The sequence below is a fragment of the Macrotis lagotis genome, chromosome X (genome assembly GCF_037893015.1).
Source record: "Macrotis lagotis isolate mMagLag1 chromosome X, bilby.v1.9.chrom.fasta, whole genome shotgun sequence".
Classification (NCBI taxonomy): Eukaryota; Metazoa; Chordata; class Mammalia; order Peramelemorphia; family Peramelidae; genus Macrotis; species Macrotis lagotis.
The window spans coordinates 699,864,720-699,876,264 of NC_133666.1; the positions used below are offsets into that span (position 1 = coordinate 699,864,720).

An 11,545-nucleotide genomic window follows, 5' to 3' on the forward strand; every position below is an offset into this window, starting at 1 on the left:
AACACTACTATTCTATTAGAAACCAGGAGGGATGGGAATTTAAAGAAGCCTGGAGGGATTTGCATGAACTGATGCTGAGGGAGATGAGCAGAACCAGAGAAACACTGTACACCCTAACAGGTGGGGTTGATGATTAACCTTGATGGACTCACTCATTCCATCAGTGCAACAACTAGGGACAATGCAGATGGAGAATACCATCTATATCCAAAGAAAGAATTGTGGAGTTTAAACAAAGACCAAAGACTATTACCTTTAATATAAATTTTTTTTTTAAAAAAGCTATCTTATTATGTAATTTTGCTATCTCATATTTTTTTTTATTCCTTAAGGATATAATTTCTCTCTCAACAAATTCAATTTTAAGATTGACCTCTTTTATAAAAACCTAGAGGTGAGTCTGAGCCGGTCTCAGAATTTCAGGAATGATACTTCAAAGGGTTTTGCATTAACATACTTCAGTGCCAAAGCATAAGAGTAGATTCTGGCATCCACCTTGAGATGTTCATCAGCTACCAAGTCAATTCTCTTCAGTAGATCATTCTTTGCTTAAGAAATTCCTTCTGCAAATTCTCTATATCCAAGCTTTGGTAAAGGGCTCACATTGTCACCATCATCCCCAGTAATCATCACAGTCACTATATGTGTGATACAATTTGACAAACCTGCATCTGTACATACAGCTAGAGAACATTCAGCTAAATTACAACTCTCATTACCAGGCAGCTTCCTCCTCCAATATTAGATTGAAGTCTCTGCTTCTTCTACTTCATTTTTGAAGGAAGGTTTCTAATTCTATTCTCAGGGGTCAAGTGACATAAGTGCAATCTTTCTTCCAGATGTCAGCCCTTCTTGAAAATCTTTCGTGTCCTCCCTAAATCTTTTCTTCTTTAGCTTGATTCCCCATCAATAAATTCAATTTTGATCATTGTATAGCTTGGAAACAATGTAAAGACTATCAGACTGCCTTCATTGGGGAAGTGGAGGGAGGCAAGCAAGATGGGGGGGGAACTGTAAAATTCAAAAAACAAGTAAAAAGGGGGGGAATCAGCAGGACGAGTAGAAAGAGCACCAGCCCTGGAGTCAGGAAGACCTGACTTCAAATCCGACCTCAGACACTTAATAATTAGCTGTGTGACCTTGGGCAAGTCACTTAATCCCATTGCCTTGCAAAAACCAAAGGGAAAAAAAAAGTCAGCAGGAAAGGTCTATAGTACCTGGTGAGGGTGGATGTGACTTGCAGGTCACATCACAGCAAACCAAGCCTCACCACATCAGAAGTAGGCCTTGAGAATGACTGAATCAATGGTGTTTGCTTCGAGATCTCTCAGCCTACAGAGAGTAAGGGAGTTAAAAAACTGGTCAAAAGATTTTAAGGGTTTCTGCTGTCAGTGGAGGTAAGACTCTGGTGCTTTGTACATAATCAGATCCAGGTCTCAGACCTGGTTGACAATCCCAGGGCACAGAGGAGCACTAGCACAGAGGAACCACAGTGGAACAGGAACCCTTGTCATGTTTCCATATCAGAAAAGTGTGATTCTGGGTAGTCACAGACCAGAGCACAGGCCAGGAGAGTAGTAAACACATCTCTTTATAAAACCACATTGACTTCTGAGGGTGGCAGAGCCAAGATGGTGACAAGAAGGGATCCTGTCTTATGCGCTCTCTCATAAAACTCATAAGCTAAGGACTTTAACTAAATTTTCAAGAGACAGAACCCACAGAGGGACCCAGGGAGGCAGTTCTCCTACTCAGGGTAACCTGGAAAAAAGCAGAATGACTCTGCTCCCTGGGGTCAGAGGGGCGGACTGCCAGGGGGTGGCCTGCCAGAGCGAAAGAACTTCAGCCTCCCAGAGGCAGTCCCAGTGTGCTGGGAGCTGCGGCTCACAACAGTGGGGGAGTCTCCTGAACTACACCCCGGGGAGCACCGGGCACAAAGTGGGGGAACAGCGGGGGACCTCTGCCAGAGTGAGCATGTGGAGCCCAGCCTTCAGGGCACACAGCAAGCAGTGGCCAGCATAACCAAGTTCCAGGAACAGAAGCAGGCAGAGCCGGTAAGCCAAAGCCCACTGAACCTAAGGAGGGGAGTGAAGAGAGAGAGAGAGAGACTACAGAGCTCTGTCCTCTGCCCCTCGAACAGGACTCTGGGGCTCTGACCACATTCAGATCCTAATCACAGTCTAGGCCCCCCAATAGAATGTCAGGGCCACCCACACCTTAGCCCTGTGGCAGAGGGGGGCACATATGGTCATTCACAGACCAAGAGGGAGGACAGAGCCTCACATACTGAGACACTTGTGGGAGTGACCCAAAAGCTCAGGAAGCACACCAAACCAGGCTCAGGCTGGGAAAATGAGCAAGCAGAGAAAAAAGAGGAACACCATTGAGAAATATTTTGCATATGAGCCCAAGAAGGATCAAAACACTCAGTCTGAAGATGAGGAAGCACAAGCTCCTGCATCTAAAAACTCCAAGAAAAACAGAAATTGGGCTCAGGCTATGACAGAGCTCAAAAAAGACTTTGAAAATCAAATGAGGGAATTAGAAGAAAAAATGGGAAAAGAAATGAGAGAGATGCAGGAAAAACATGAAAATGAAGTCAGCAGCCTAGTCAAGGAAATCCAAAAAAATGCTGCAGAAAATAGCATGCTAAAAACCAGCTTAGGTCAAATGGATAAAACAGTTCACAAAGTTATGGAGGAGAAGAATGCTTTAAAAAGCAAAATTGGCCAGATGGAAAAAGAGATAAGAAAACTCCCTGAGGAGAACAGATCCTTCAGACAAAGAATAGAATTCAGGGAGATTGATGAATTTGCCAGAAATCAGGAATCAATACTTCAAAACCGAAAAAATGAAAAATCAGAAGAAAATGTGAAATATCTCATTGAAAAAACAACTGATATGGAAAACAGACTTAGGAAAGATAATTTAAAAATTATTGGAATACCTGAAAGTCATGATCAGGAAAAGAGTCTTGACATCATTTTCAAAGAATTACTACAGGAAAATTGCCCTGATATCCTAGAAGCAGAGAGCAAAATAGAAATGGAGAGAATCCACCAAACCCCCCAAGAAGGAGATCCCAAAAAAATCAACCTCTAGGAATATTATAGCCAAGTTCCAGAACTCCCAAGCCAAAGAGAAAATATTACAAGCAGCCAGAAGGACACAGTTCAAATATCATGGAGCTGCAGTCAGGATCTCACAGGACTTAGCAGCAACTACATTGGAAGCTCGTAGGGCTTGGAATACAATATACTGGAAGGCAAAAGAGCTTAGAATGCAGCCAAGAATGAACTACCCAGCAAGGCTGAATGTCCTCTTCCAGGGAAAAAGATGGACTTTCAATGAACCAGGGGAATTTCAACTGTTCCTGTTGGAATGGCCAGAGCTGAACAGAAGGTTTGATCTTCAGATACAGGACTCAGGTGAAGCATAGAGATTGGAGGAGAAGGGCAAAATATGAGGGACTTAATGAGGATGAACTGAATGTATTCCTGCATAGAAAAATGACACTGATAATACTCATATGAACCTTCTCAATTAACAGAACAGGTAGAAGGAGATTTTATAGATGAAGCACAGGAGAAAGCTGAATTTGAAGATAAAATATGGTGTAAAAATGGAGTCAATAGAAAAAAAGGGAAATGTAATGGGAGAAAGAAAAAGGAGAGGGGGAATAGGCCAAGATATTTCATATAAGATTTTTCTTTATTACAATGAGCTATTGCAATGATATGGAAGGGTGGAAGGCAAGGGCAAATGAGGGCATCTTTGCTCTCATTAGAGGTGGCTAGGAAACAGCATATATACTCAATGGGGTATAGTCATCTGGAGGAAGAAGGAGAGAGAGGGACAAGGGGAAGGGGTGGTGATGTGAATGATGGAGGAGAGGATGGACCATGGTGAGAGAGTGGTCAGATATAACACATTTCCTTTTTTACTTCTTGCAAGGGGCTGGGATTGGATGGCCTGTTTGGGACCATAGGGCCAGGTGGATGCTGGGCCTAAGGGATGGTATGGAGGCATGGGGCCTCTTGGCCCCAGGGCCAGAGATCTGTCTGCTATGCCACTCAGCTACCCTATGGCAGAGTCAATGAAAGGAGAGAGAAAATATAGTACATGGTAGTGGAGAAATACAAAAGGAGGGAGTTGCAATCAGCAATGGCAATGGTGGAAAAATATGGAAGTAACTTTTGTGATGGACTTATCATAAAGAATGTGATTCACCAATGACAGAGTTGTTGTTGGTGGAACAAAGACTCAAGCACATTTTTTATTATTTTTTTTTTGGGAGGGTGCAGGGCAAATGGGGCTTGGTAGCCTGCCTGGGGCCATATAGCAGGGTGATCCTTGGGTGTCTGAGGCCAGATTTGGACCCGGGTGCTCCTGGCTCAAGGGCCAATGCTCTGTCCACCACCCAGCACCCCTACTATTATTACTATTTTATTTTATTTTGGGTCTTTTTTTTCTTTTTTTATGGTTTTTGCAGGGCAGTGGGGTTCGGGTGGCTTGCATGTCACACAGCTGGATGATTGTTGGGCGTATGGGTCCAGATGTGGGCTTGGGTGCTCGTGGCTCCAGGGCTGGTGCTCCGTCCATTGTGCCACCTGGCCATACCTACAATCATTACTATTATTTTTTTAATTTTTATTTTTATTTCTCTCCCCTTTACTTTATCACTCAATCAAGTCTATATTTATGGGGGTATTTCATTTACTCTTAAACGAGAATATTTTACTAATGTAAAAAATTATTTGTACAAAATGAGAATAAATATTAGATTAAAAAATTAATTAAAAAATAAATAAAACCACATTGAAAGAACTGAAAACTTATAGGTCTAGAAGTATCACTAGAAATAGCTGCACAAAACTCCTGAAGTTTGGGATAGTGTACCCTCCACCCTGGAAGCAGAGCCCTACTTTAGCAAAGAATTAAGAGTCAAGAAATAGGTTGGGGAAAATGAGCAAACAACAGGAAAAAATTCTGACTATAAAAAGTTACTATGGTGACAAGGAAGATCAAGTCATATAGCCAGAAGACAACATCAAAGTCAAAACTCTAAGAAAAATATGGATTAGCCTCAGGTCATTGAAGAGCTCAAAAAGGATTTTGAAATCTTGGGGTAAAAGTATAAATTGATTAGTAAAAGAGACACAAAAAGAAAAATACTAAAGAAAACACACCCTAAAAATCAATAGAGTAGCAACTAGATGGCAAAGTGGATAAGCCCTGGAATCAGGAGGACCTGATTTCAAATATAACCTCCTACCTAGCTGTGTGACTTTGGGCAAGTCACTTAACCCCATTGCTTTGCAAAAAAACCAAAAAAACAAAACAAAAAATCAATAGAGTGATTGGTAAAAGAGGTACAAAATGCTAATGAGAAGAATGCTTTCAAAAGCAGAACTGGCCAAATGCAAAGGGAAATACAAAAGCTCTTTGAGAAAATAATGTCTTAAAAATTAGAGTTGAGTAAATGGAAGCTAATGACTTTATGATAAATCAAGAAACAATAAAACAAAAGAATGAAAAATTAGAAGACAACATGAATTATCTCAATGGAGAAATAAGTGACCTAGAAAATAGATTGGTCTACCTAAGAACCTGATCACAAAAGAGTCTAGATATCACCTTTCAAGAAATTATTAAGGAAGACTGCCCTGGTATTCCAAAAACAGAAGGTAGAATAGAAATGGAAAGAATTCAGTGTTCACTTCTTGAAAGAGATTGCAAAATGAAAACTCCCAGGAATATTACGGCCAAATTCCAGAGCTACAAGATAAAGGAGAAAATATTGAAAGCACTCAGAAAGAAACAATTCAAATATCATGGAGCCAGTCAGGATAACACCAGATTTAGCAGCTTCTAGGATTTGAGGTTTAGAATATAATATTTCAGAAGGCAAAGGAGCTAGGATTACAACCAAGATTCCGAAAAACAGAGTATAATTCCTCAGGGTGAAAAAAGAACATTCAATGAAATGGAGGACTTTCAAGCATTCTTGATGAAAAGACCAGAGTTGAATAGAAATTTTAACTTTCAAATAAAAGACTCAAGAGAAGCATAAAAAGATAAACATGAAGGGGAAATCATAAAGGACTTAATAAAGTTAATTGTTTACATTCCTACATGGGAAGATGATACTAACAATTCATAAAAACTTTCTCATTATTAGGGCAGTTAGAAGGAGTATATATAAACAGAGGACTCACATGTAAATTGAATATGATGGGATGATATAAAAAAATTAAGTTAAGAGGTGAGACAAAAGAATACCCTGGTAGTAAGGGAAAAGAAGGGTAGGACTATCACATATAAAAGAGGCAAGTACACCTCTGATCAATGAAATTGATATAAGATGTGAAGGAAGTATAATAAAGAAAAGAATGGAAGATGTACAATCCATAACTAGCTTTAAATTTTTTTTTAATTTGACAATTAGATAAGGGTTTGCTTTCATGACCTTGCTTGAATTCTGTCTGCCATTTATCTAAAAATTTCCCAGAGCCTAATAACTGACTCTTTCACATAGATGGCCATTAGCTTAGCAGGAATTTGGGTAAAGGGCTTCATCAGAAAACACAATATTGGTGATTTCCCTCAGTGAAATAAAAGAAAAATATCATTAGGTTTTTCATGGTCTGAATTTTTGGAGTTAATACTTCTATCTTTTCCATGGTAGTCTCCATTTTTTTCTACTTAGATGTAAAAATTGGTTATTACTTAATCTTTTCTAAAAACTCTGCTTTCAGACTTCCAAACAAAAATTGCACTCTCCATAATTACCTATAATTTCTCTTAAAAATTATTTATTTTGAGGATTATTTTTTTAAATTTTAGTTCCAATTTCTCCCTCCAGCTCTTCCAGCCATTGAAAAGGCAAGCAATAGATCAATTATACATGTGAAATGATGCAAAACATATTTCCATATTAATCATGTCGCCAAAAATAAAGTCAAGAAAAATAAAGTGAAAAAATAATACTTCAATTTGTGTTCAGAGTCCTTCAGTTCTCTCTGAAGGTGGATAGTTTTTTTCATGAATTCTTCAGATAGAATTGATCAGAGCAGCTAAGTTTTTCACAATTAATCATCATTACAAAATTGCTGTTACTGTGTACTATGATCTCCTGGTTTTACTCACTTCACTGTGTATCAATTCATATAGGCCTTTCAGGTTTTTCTGAAACCATTCTGCTTGTCATTTTTTATGGAACAATAACATTCTATCATATACCACATACAATCTAAACCACAACTTGTTCAGCAATTCCCCAAATGATAGACATATGCCCAATTTCCAATTTATTGCCACCAATAAAGAGCTTCTATAAATATTTTGTACAAATAGGTCACTTTCTTTTTTTCCCCTTGATTTCTTTAGGGTACAAACCTGGTACTAGAATTGCTAGGTCAAAGGGCATGCCCTTTGGTCAAAATTCCAAATTATTTTTCAAAATGTTTAGATAAGTTCACAATTTCACCAACTATGCACAACTACAATCAATATGAGATTATTTGATGCCATGGGGAGGGGGGAGCAAAGAGAGGGTGGTAGAAAAATGTGGAACTCAAAAGTTTACAAAAAAGATGAATGTTGGGGGCAGCTGGGTGGTAATTACCTAGCTGTGTGATCTTGAGAAGTCACTTGAATCCCATTGTCTTAAATTTAAAAAAAAGGATGAATGTTGAAAACTATATATGTAGTTGGAAAAAATAAAATTAAAAAAGTTTATCTCAAAAAAAATAAGAGGCCTTATACTAACTTGCTCCATATAAGGGTGTTTGACTCCAAGACCATCATTCTTTCAGATACATTGCAGCACCTCTCTGTGACATGCAGTATATTTGTGGTCCTAGAGTGAAAACTATTAGGTCTCTTGAATGAAATTCATTCATTAGATGAGCTGACTCAGAGAATGGAAGAATATTAGTACTAGAAGGCTCTTCAGATATTATTAATAGATAATATTCCAACTTTCTCTTTTCACAAGTAAGGAAAATGAGGGCAAATTGTTGAATGACAGCTGAGGAGTGGTAGAGGCAGGTCTTCTATCACCCATCTTAGAAGGGCTCCCCCACATTACAACTGTTGGAAGAGTCTATGAGAAAACAGGCACACTAATATACTGTTGATAAAGGTATGAATTGATCCATCCATTCTGGAAAGTAATATGGAACTGTGACCCAAAAGTAAAAAAGGGTTAGCTCCCAAAAATGAAGTAAATTCACTACATGTGTGATCATTTAGCATCAGTTAGCATCGATATAGAAAAGATTCTTGCGTAAGTTCAGTACAACTGAGTCGATCACCTTTCTGACAGGAGGTGCATGCTTCCCCATAGACCTCTAGTCATGTGGACCAATCATTAGCTATGGGCCAACCTGGTAATAAGATATTTGCCCATCATGGGACTTTCCAGAAGATGTCAGTCAAACTTTTTTCCTTTCTTCTGGTTATAGCTAGATTATGGAAACTCCCCCTCTGAGTCAAGTCTAATATAGCCAATCTCTAGTCAGACCAGTCACAGCCTCAAATCCAATTTACCTCATCAAACCATTTTTGATATTCTATATAATCTACTATCATTGAAACTGTATGAAAGAGTTGCTGTGTCAGAGGGGTCCTTGACTATTGAGGGGCCTTGGATTTCATTTATTGGTACTTGATAGTCATACTAATAAATTGTACATGCTTGAAACTTGGTAAATCAGTTTCTCTTTGCACGATTTTTTATTGTGACAGTTGATGACATCCAGTGGCTATGATGAGACATTTACCCCAGTAATCTCTCTCCAAGGAACTCTCTCTTCACTGGAGGTTGGACTTTCCCCATAGCTTTGAGTCAATTTTTTACCTCTAAGTGAGGGTAAACTTTTGACTGGGAGATCTCTATCAACAAAACAAACTAGGAAAGTCTCTTTTGAACAACCTCACACCTTTCAGAAATGACAAATGCCAGAGGGGGAGAGAGAAATAAGAAGACTAATAAACTGTTGTTGGAGTCATGAACTGGTACAATTATTCTGAAGAACAATATGGAACTCTGCCCAATTTGCCCAAACTATACCCTATTTGGAATTATGCTTATGCCTTCCCTTGACCCAGCAATACCATTACTAAGGATACATCCCAAAGAGATCAGAGAAAGGAAAAAAAAATATTTATATTAGCCAAAGAGTTGGAAGTTGGAGGAATATTCAATTGAAGATTAACTGAATAAGTTGATATCTGATAGTGATGGAGTATTATTATACTATAAGAAATGAGGAGGAGGTTGAGTTCATAAGAAAACTGAAATACTTGTATGAACTGATGCTAAGAAAAGTGAGAACTGGGAAATCAACGTACTGAGAAAGAGTAAAGTAGTAAAATGATCAATTGTGAAAGACTTGGCTATTCCAATTAACTCAATCATCTCACAAAACTCTAAAGAACTCAAGATGAAAAAATGCTTTCCACCTCCAGAGAGAAAACTGATGAACTCTGAAGTACAATTTTCTCACTTGCTTAATTTTTCTTGCTTTTTTGTTATATGGCTCATATGAAAATGCTTTCAATTTCAAATGTATAATTGATATCATTTTCCTTGCCTTGTCAGTAGGTGGGAGGGAGGGAGAGAATCAAGAACTCAAAATTAAAAAAAAGAAAATACTAAAATTAGACAATAAAATTTAAAAATACATCCTTAAAAAAGGCATTGAACATCAAGGCTTATCTTGCTTGAACAGAGCACACAGCTTTCCTGTCATCTCAGTAGAAAAACCAAAGGTTGCTCTCTGAAGCTTCAGAGCCCCAGACCAGCAGCATGATCAAAACTAGAACAGTAAAGCTGGGTTTGGGGTGGCTAGGTGGCACAGTGGATAGAGCACTGGCCCTGGAGTCAGGAGTACCTGGGTTCAAATCCAGCCTCATACACTTAATAATTACCTAGCTGTGTGGCCTTGGGCAAACCACTTAACCCCATTGTCTTGCAAAATCCTAAAAAAAAAAGCTGGGTTCAACAGGATCAACACTGTGTTCTTAAAAGATACCTTTCCCTTGCCATGACTAAATAAGAATCATTTTGTTCATGGTTTGATGGAATACAAGAGTCTCATTTTATGCTGAATTTTGAACCTGACCCATCCAACCTGCTCAGTCAGACTTGGTTCAGAAAAAACATCTAATCACTTCCTTTAATTCTGCCAGCAGAATTAGCAGCCTGTGGAAAGAATTATGATGTTCATATTAATTGGTATATTCCTCTCCACTCTCATTTATTCTATTCTCTCTCTCCTTTCATCCTGGTCCTGTCCAAAAATGTGTTGTATCTGAGTACCCTCTTCCTCATCTTCCCTCTCTTCTATCACCTATTCCCCCCTTCCCTCCCCCCATTCCCCCTTATCTCATTCTTTTCTTCTTATTTTTCTCTAGGGTAAGATAGATTTCCTCACCCTATTAAGTGTGTATGTTATTTCCTTTCTGAATCATTTCTGATGAGAATGAAGGCTCACTCATTCCCCCTTGCCTTCCCCCTTTCCAATATCTTCTTCCCTTGCAGGAATACAAAAGTTCAATATCATTAAGTTCCTCATTGTTAGTCCTTCTCTTCCACCCCCTCTATGGTTCACCAGAGTCCTGTACCTGGAGATCAAACTTTCTGTTCAGCTCTGGTTGTTTCAATAGGAAAGTTTGAAAGTTCCCTGTTTCATTTAAAATCCATCTTTTCCCCAAAAGAGGATGTTCAGTCTTGCTAGGTAGTTGATTCTCAGTTGTAAACCAAGATCTTTTGCCTTCTGGAATATCATATTCCAATCCCTATGAGCCCTCAATGTAGATGCTTCCAGATCCTGTGTAATCCTGATTATGGAGCCTCAGTAGTTGAATTGTTTATTTATGGCAGCTTTTAGAATTTTCTCTTTGATTTGGGAGTTTGGGAATTTGGCTATAATATCCCTGGAAGTTTTTCTTTTGGCATCTCTTTTAGGAGGTGACTGGTGAATTCCCTCAATTTCTATTTTACTCTCTGCTTCTAGGATCTCAGGGAAATTTTGCTGTATTATTTCTTGAAAAATGAAGTCTAGGCTCTTTTCCTGGTCATGACTTTCAGGTAGCCCAATAATTTTAAAATTATTTCTTGTGGATCTGTTTTCGAGGTTGGTTGTTTTTCAATGAGATATTTCACATTTTCTTCTAATTTTTGGCTTTTTTAGAAGAGTTTTATTTCTTCCTGATTTCTTGCAAAGTCATCAGCTTCCTTTAGTTCCATTCTTCATTTGAAGGAGTTATTTTCTTCAGAAAGCTTTTTTATCTCCTTTTCCAGGTGGCCAGTTCTGCTTTTTAAGGTATTCTTTTCCTCATTTGCCTTTTGTTTTGTTTTTTCCATTAGGCCTAAACTGGTTTTTAACATATTATTTTCTTCAGTATTTTTTTTTTTGTATTTCTTTCACCAAGCTGTTGATTTGGTTTTCCTGATTTTTCTGCATTGCTCTCATTTCTCCTCCCAATTTTTCCTCTACCTCCCTTAATTGCCTTTTTAAAGGTTTTTGCAAGGCAA

The 11,545-nt window shown here is 38.4% G+C and overlaps 1 pseudogene; it reads right to left on the reverse strand.

The window, feature by feature from the left end:
- The window catches only part of LOC141499640 (vomeronasal type-2 receptor 26-like), an 841,716-nt pseudogene that overhangs the window by 658,777 nt on the left and 171,394 nt on the right, over positions 1–11,545 (reverse strand).